This window comes from Bubalus bubalis, chromosome 10, assembly GCF_019923935.1.
Source record: "Bubalus bubalis isolate 160015118507 breed Murrah chromosome 10, NDDB_SH_1, whole genome shotgun sequence".
Taxonomy (NCBI): domain Eukaryota; kingdom Metazoa; phylum Chordata; class Mammalia; order Artiodactyla; family Bovidae; genus Bubalus; species Bubalus bubalis.
Genome location: NC_059166.1, coordinates 37,337,645 through 37,344,472, shown reverse-complemented (window position 1 = coordinate 37,344,472; position 6,828 = coordinate 37,337,645). Strand labels below are relative to the sequence as shown.

At 35.4% G+C, this 6,828-nt stretch overlaps 1 pseudogene; it reads left to right on the top strand.

Moving 5' to 3' along the window:
- The first annotated feature begins 4,739 nt into the window (after positions 1 to 4,739).
- On the top strand, positions 4,740 to 4,827 carry LOC112582582 (annotated as a pseudogene).
- Positions 4,828 to 6,828: the final 2,001 nt, after the last annotated feature.

Genomic DNA, 6,828 nt, shown 5'->3' with positions numbered 1-6,828 from the left:
ATCAAGTGTACTCATCAAGTGTTCTGCCTATGTTTTTCTTTAAGAGTTTTCTAGTTTCTGGTCTTACATTTAGGTCTTTAATCCATTTTGAGTTTATCTTTGTGAATGGTGTTAGGAAGTGCTCTAATTTCATTCTTTTGCACATAGCTGTCCAGTTTTCCCAGCACCACTGACTGAAGAAGCTGTCTTTGCCCCATTGTATATTCTTGCCTCCTTTGTCAAAAATAAGGTACCCATAGGTGTGTGGGTTTATTTCTGGGGTTTCTATTTTGTTCCGTAGGTCTGTATTTATGTTTTTATGCCAGTACCATACTATCTTGATGACTGTAGCTGTGTAGTATTGTGTGAAGTCAGGAAGGTTGATTCTTCCAGCTCCATTCTTCTTTCTCAAGACTGCTTTTATGCCTCTTTTCTAATTCTTCCTTTTTGCTTGTGCTAAGTCACTTCAGTTGTGTCCAACTCTTTGTGACCCCATGGACTGTAGCCCATCAGGCCTCTCTGTCCCTGGGAATTCTCTAGTCAAGAATACTGGAGTGGGTTGCCTTGCCCTTCTCCAGTGGATCTTCCTGATCCAGGGATCAAACCCGTTTCCTTAATCCCTTTAATTGACAGTTTACTCAGATGTCTGACTTGACATTATTTTTACCTTTTCCCTGAAGTTTTTCCCATCAACTGACTTATTTTATTTTCAAAAACTGCAGCTCAATCCCCATATCCATCTTGGACTCTCTGGATACCATATCCCAGTGTGGTATGGGAAATTTAAGAACTTACTTGACTTGGACAAGAGAGTGAGTTATGTAGTATGATATTCAATGGCCTCTGACAAGGAGAATCTGATGCACCCATCTGCACAATAGGGATATTTCTACTTGAATTGGGCAGGTCACATCTTTGAGCCATCATTTTCTTCCTGAACAATACCTAGATGAACACTGCCAGTATTTGTCTCCGAGACACTTCATTTTCTAGCATTACATTCCAAATTATCTTCACTTATGATGGCCCATCTTTTGATATATTAATACTTTCAGTAAGAGAAGAAGAAGAAGAGTTAGTAGGTCAGTCATGTCCAATGCTTTGAGACCCCATGTACTGTAGCCAGCCAGGCTCCTCTGTCCATGGGATTCTCCAGGCAAGAATACTGGAGTGGCTTGCCACTTCCTTCTCCAGGGGACCTTTTCAACCCAGGTGTCAAACCTGAGTCTCTTATGTCTCTTGCATTGCAGGAGGATTCTTTACCATCTGAGTTACCAGGGGAGTGGTACTTTCAACAAGATGCCTATCAAAACTGGCCAACTTTGGAGTTACTCTCCTTTTAGTTTCCTTTGCAGTTGAATCAGTTATGAATTGGCTTATAGTTATTCTCAGGTGGCATTTTTCCTCTTATTTTTAATATCTTGCTGAGATACCTCACTATATCATTGCCCATATATGGGCCCATAATTTGCCCATATATCATCCACGATATTTATATTACATACTGGTAATTGAATTGTTTTCCATATATAGAAAACACTGTCATTTGCTAAACAAATGATTGAGATTCTACACTATGACAAACACTGAAATCATATATTAATGCATTCATTTATTTATTAATTTGTTTAAGGAAAATTATATTCATTGAGCATATATACTACTAAATATGTTGGGAACTATGTCCAAAGCTCAGTATTCCACAGTGAACAAGTTGGACACGGTGTCTACCCTCAAAGTATTTACATAACAGTTGGGAAGTCAAATGAATAGTAATCACAATATTGCTCATTAGAAATAATGTAGGGGAAGTAATACGGTCTTATGGGAGCACTGATGCATATAGTAGCTTTTATATTATAAAATTAAGGGGCAATATAATTTGAACAAAGCTTACAAAGTGGCTCAAGCATATGAAGTAGGAAATTAAAATGTTAGCTAATAGTAAATAAAATAAATCATTTAAATCATTTGATGACAGTTGCTGGGCTGGGAATTTTTTACCAAGTTCTTTTGAATAAAAGGAGAGGAAAAACCCTTAATCTTGGCTTGTTTTCTAGGAAAATCAAAATCCAACAGCAATCTGAGAAATAGAAAATTAGTCTAGAATGAGGCTAAAAATTATTTTTAATATTGATAAGTAAAAGTTAAAATTAACAAATTTGGCAAAAAGATGAATATAAAAATTATAGGGGAAAAAGGAAGTCTAGATCTTAATGAAACAGTTTTAAAGGATTAGAAAGCCATTTATGTTAGAAAACCATACAAAAGTTTAAAAGCTTATAATGTCTAGATCCCTAAAGAAATAAGGATACCACCATACAGATTTTATGGAGCATTTTATTTTTGCAATACTTGATAGTGAACATTATTTTTTTTCCTCAAAGAGAGTCTACCATATAACAACTAGTAAAATAGCAAGAACAACAGGTAAAATTGGATAAAACACTCCATCTTCTAGCAGTCCAGGATTTTACCCTGTAATTTGTCTTTAAGTTTTTTACTTAGCCTGTTCCTGAATGTCTTATATAACAATTGGTTTGTAGGTGTTCCCATCATTGAGTAGTTTGACTGTCAGTGAATTATAGCCTGGGAAGCCATATAGAGAGTCTATTTTCCTGACTCCAGGCCCAATAGCATTCAAACTAACCTAAAACATTTCTCTTTTGGTTCTTAAAAATCTTCTGTGAAGGAGAGGCGATAACCTTTCCTTTGTAAGCTCTGTAGAAAGCATCTGATTGGCAGGCTATTTTTAGATACGTTTTCAAAGATTATGCTTTTTCTAAGTCTCTTTTAATATATTGCTAGCATAGGATGTCAACAGCCCATATTATTATCATGTCATTCTAGTATTTTAACTAATAGACCCCGGGAGGAAGAGAATGTGTTTATTCTTTTGAAATGTTGTATATATTTTCTTTCTTAATTTTATCTAAAGTATACGCTTGTATACCCAGATCTATATAGTCTACATAGCACTCCTTTTGGCTTTAGACAAAGCTTAGAAGAAATAATGAAGGAGAATATTTTGAATGATAGTAGAATGAAGGTTGGATGAAAACTGTGGGCTGAGTGAGAAAGGGTTTAAGTGGGAGTTGCAGGGCTAATGGATGCTAATCACTTGTTCTTGCTAAACTAAGAAGTGAATAAGAGAAAGACAGCCCCACTGAAAAGTCATGGTCTGTAATATCCAAAGTTGAGTCCTCTCCCTGGAGGGGAATCTTTTTATGAGATCCTGGGATATTATAATACTATTCTGGTAGTTTAAAGAAAAAGAAATAAATTCATAACTCTAGACATTAGTTATATTAGATGATACATACTATTTGTAACACTAGGACAGACAGTATCTTATTTTCCTTATTAATTTTCAAGTTGTTGCATCATGTTTCTCTTCTCAGGATTTAGCATGAAGGCCTTTTCTGTACTGGCAAATAAAATGTCAAGGTGAGAAGGCTGTAAGTCATTTGACAATAGGGAAATTGTTGAGTTTTAACTTGGTAGCAGATTTAATTTTATTATTTTTAGAAAGCTTAAAAAATATGTATCACATAAACTGCACAAATCACAAGCGAAAAGCTTGATGAATTCCTACTAAGTGAACATACTGGTGTAACAACCACCCAAATCAAGAAACACAGCATGCCTGGTACCCCAAACTCCTCTGTTCAGTCACTATGTACCTTCTTTCTCACCAAAGCTAACTGCCATCCTGACTTTTACACATCCTGATTATAGATTAGTTGCTGGCAGAGATTTAAAACAACAGAATGGCCTACTGAAATGTGAGAGAAGTTCCATAGATGGATTTAAACCTAAAACTGCACGGATATATTTTTTTAAAACAGTACCTGTTTTTCCTGTCACCCACACAGGAACTCACCCATCCCTACTCTGCATTCCCTCTGGAGCATTTTTATATTAAATTTTCAGTCTTGCAGTTGGATGGTGTAAGACACTTTGTCATGAAAGCTATACAACATTGTATAAGGTTGCCATTGGGGAGTCTGGGTCAAGTAAGCACTTGCAGCAGCCATTGAGAGAAACGGCTAGGGTGAAGGCATCCTTTTCCTTTCCTCTTCCCTCTTGCCTCACTCATAACTTATATGGATTCCTCTTTTAACAAAAGAAAAAGGGTAAAGAAATATGTCTTTTAAAGGGCTTTATTTTTAAACTCTGCTTAATCTCTTTTAAGTTTGACTTTAAGGGATACAGATCTCTGTTGACACTTTCTCCTTGCCTTCTGGGGCTCAGAAATGGGCACCAGTAAGCAGATTAAGATATGGTTCAGGAGCACCAGCCAGTGGGTGCTCTGTACAGATGGGCTAAGAGAAGAGAAATGACTTGCTTTGGAAAAGTAATGGCCATTCCAATGTACTGCTGGGTTTCAGAATCTGATATTCTGTAGCCAGATAAACTGATCTGTTGGTTATTTGCCAAAGGGAATACTGAATGTTTAACAGAGCCTACTATTATATATGCAGTTTTGCCCTTTCCAAACTAATAGATGTTACTCATCATGCTGGGATAGCAGAGAGATTTGACTTTTAGAAGCACAGAGAAATGATTTGGCCTAAAACTAGAGATGCTGGATTATACAGTTACTCATGGCATTAAGCAAATTTAGAATTTTTAAAATGTGCATTGAAGACTATTTTATTCTTTTCAATGAAAAATAATCTCATGAACACTGACAGTGAAAATCTATGGATTTTGCAATTTTCAGAACAGTTACTTCAACTGCTATTTAGGTGATATTTATTGCTTTTTGGTCTTTTGGCTAAAATCAAATATAGTATCTTTTCTTATCAGTTTAACAAAAGGTGTATTATGCTATATAAACCCTCAAAATATTTTTATGTAGTAGTACCATGGTCTATAATGTAGAAGAGCTCATTTAAAGATATCCATGCATCATATTAAATTAGCTTCTTATCATCTTATATATTGTAAGTATTTCTTCTTCCAATAAGTAATAATTGAGAAATAATGAGAACTATGGAGAGAGTGATTTTAAGAGTTTAACAAAGAAAGTCTCTACCCTTAGAAACTTGTGGTTTTCTTGAAGATAGGAATTCTGAGTCTGTGTGTTTTAGCTTAGTGTCATCCTTGCCTGAAATGGCGTGTGGAAAACAACAAACAATGGGAAGGAGCAGAGTGTATTTGAGGGAGCAGACAAGTCAGTCCAGTTGAGTGCTGTGTGTGTGTTTATGAATCTGGTGTAAAATAAAGTAGGAGTCATTAAAATTGGATATATTGTAGGTAGTCTTGCATAGTAACAGACACAGTTTTGTGCAATGAATGTTGAATGACTGAATGAAAAAGAATCTTGAATACCTAATAGAAGATTTGAATCTTCATGCTGTAGGTCCCAAGAAGATATCATGAGTGTAAATTGTTTCCCACTCTGTGATCAGAAATGCTAGAGTTCTTTTGATATAGCAAAGTTGCAAGTTCTTGGATGAGAACTAAAACAACTTTTTAGCCTTAAAGAGAAAATCCTACTCAATATTGTACATATTTAAGTTTATGTGAAGTTGCCCACAGGCAGTGGAAAAGTGAAAGTGAAAGTTGCTCAGTCATGTGAAACTCTTTGCAACCCCATGGGCTATATACTCCATGGAATTCTCCAGGCCAAAATATTGGAGTGGGTAGCCTTTCCGTTCTCCAGGGGATCTTTCCAACCCAGGGATCCAACCCAGATCTCCCACACTGTAGGCAGATTCTTTACCAGCTGAGCCACAAGGGAAGCCCAAGAATACTGGAGTGGGTAGCCTATCCCTTCTCCAGCGGATCTTCTCGACCCAGGAATTGAATAGGGGTCTCCTGCATTGCAGGTGGATTCTTTACCAACTGAGCTATCAGGGAAGCCCAGGCAGTGGAAGGAGTTAGTCAAATAAATGATAAAGAAATTTCAAAACATCTTGTATTTGGAAATAAACTTGGTAGTTCGGTATCCTATGAACTGTAACCAATCCATCTTTCCCAAAGCCTAATAGCAATTTTTTTTTCTGTAACATTAAAGACTTCAAATTATATCAGCAAATGTTATGACAATATTAACTTTTGCTAGAGTGATAAACCCAAAATTCCATCTAAGAATATACATGCAAATGTATACACCAAAATAATATATATAGCTATATATATAAATGCTATGCATACACATGTATTAACTAGATTTTTAAAAATCCCATGAGATGAAATTTTGAAAACTTAAAAATTACGTCATTAGAGTTTTTTTCTTTTTTAAAAATTCAATTTATTTAAACTAAAAATAATTTCAAAAATAGGTCACCCATTTCTTCTATCCCCAACAATCCGAGTTTCTGATAGGAATCCAGATTTTTAAAGTATTTCCTTGAAGTCAGATCTATGATTCTTAAAATATAAACCAATTTATTTTATTTAGTTTCTTTTGATTTATTTTTATTTTTATTTTATCTTTAGTAATGACTTCTAACAAAATGATCCACTTGGTTGTGCTCGTGGCAGAGCTGATGTCAGCATATTACTAACCACCTGTAGATGACATACCTTGCTTATCCAGTCCTGCCACTACATTTTTCTCATCAACACTGTTACCAAACATGAGATGGTCAACATGAGTGATTTGTTTTCCAGTCATTATCATCTGCATAATTTAGTTATCCCCTAGGTATCATCTTTGTAAATACTGTAGGGTTCTATAGAGTAGGCAGATGCTATATTGGGAAACATTCACCTGTCTTACTCAAGAACCTAATACAAGAGAATTTAGATATTTCTGTGGCCAGCATGACATTTTGCTCACAAGTTTCCAGCATAATATAAAACTTAAAATAAGTGAGAAAAATAGAGCTTTCAGAA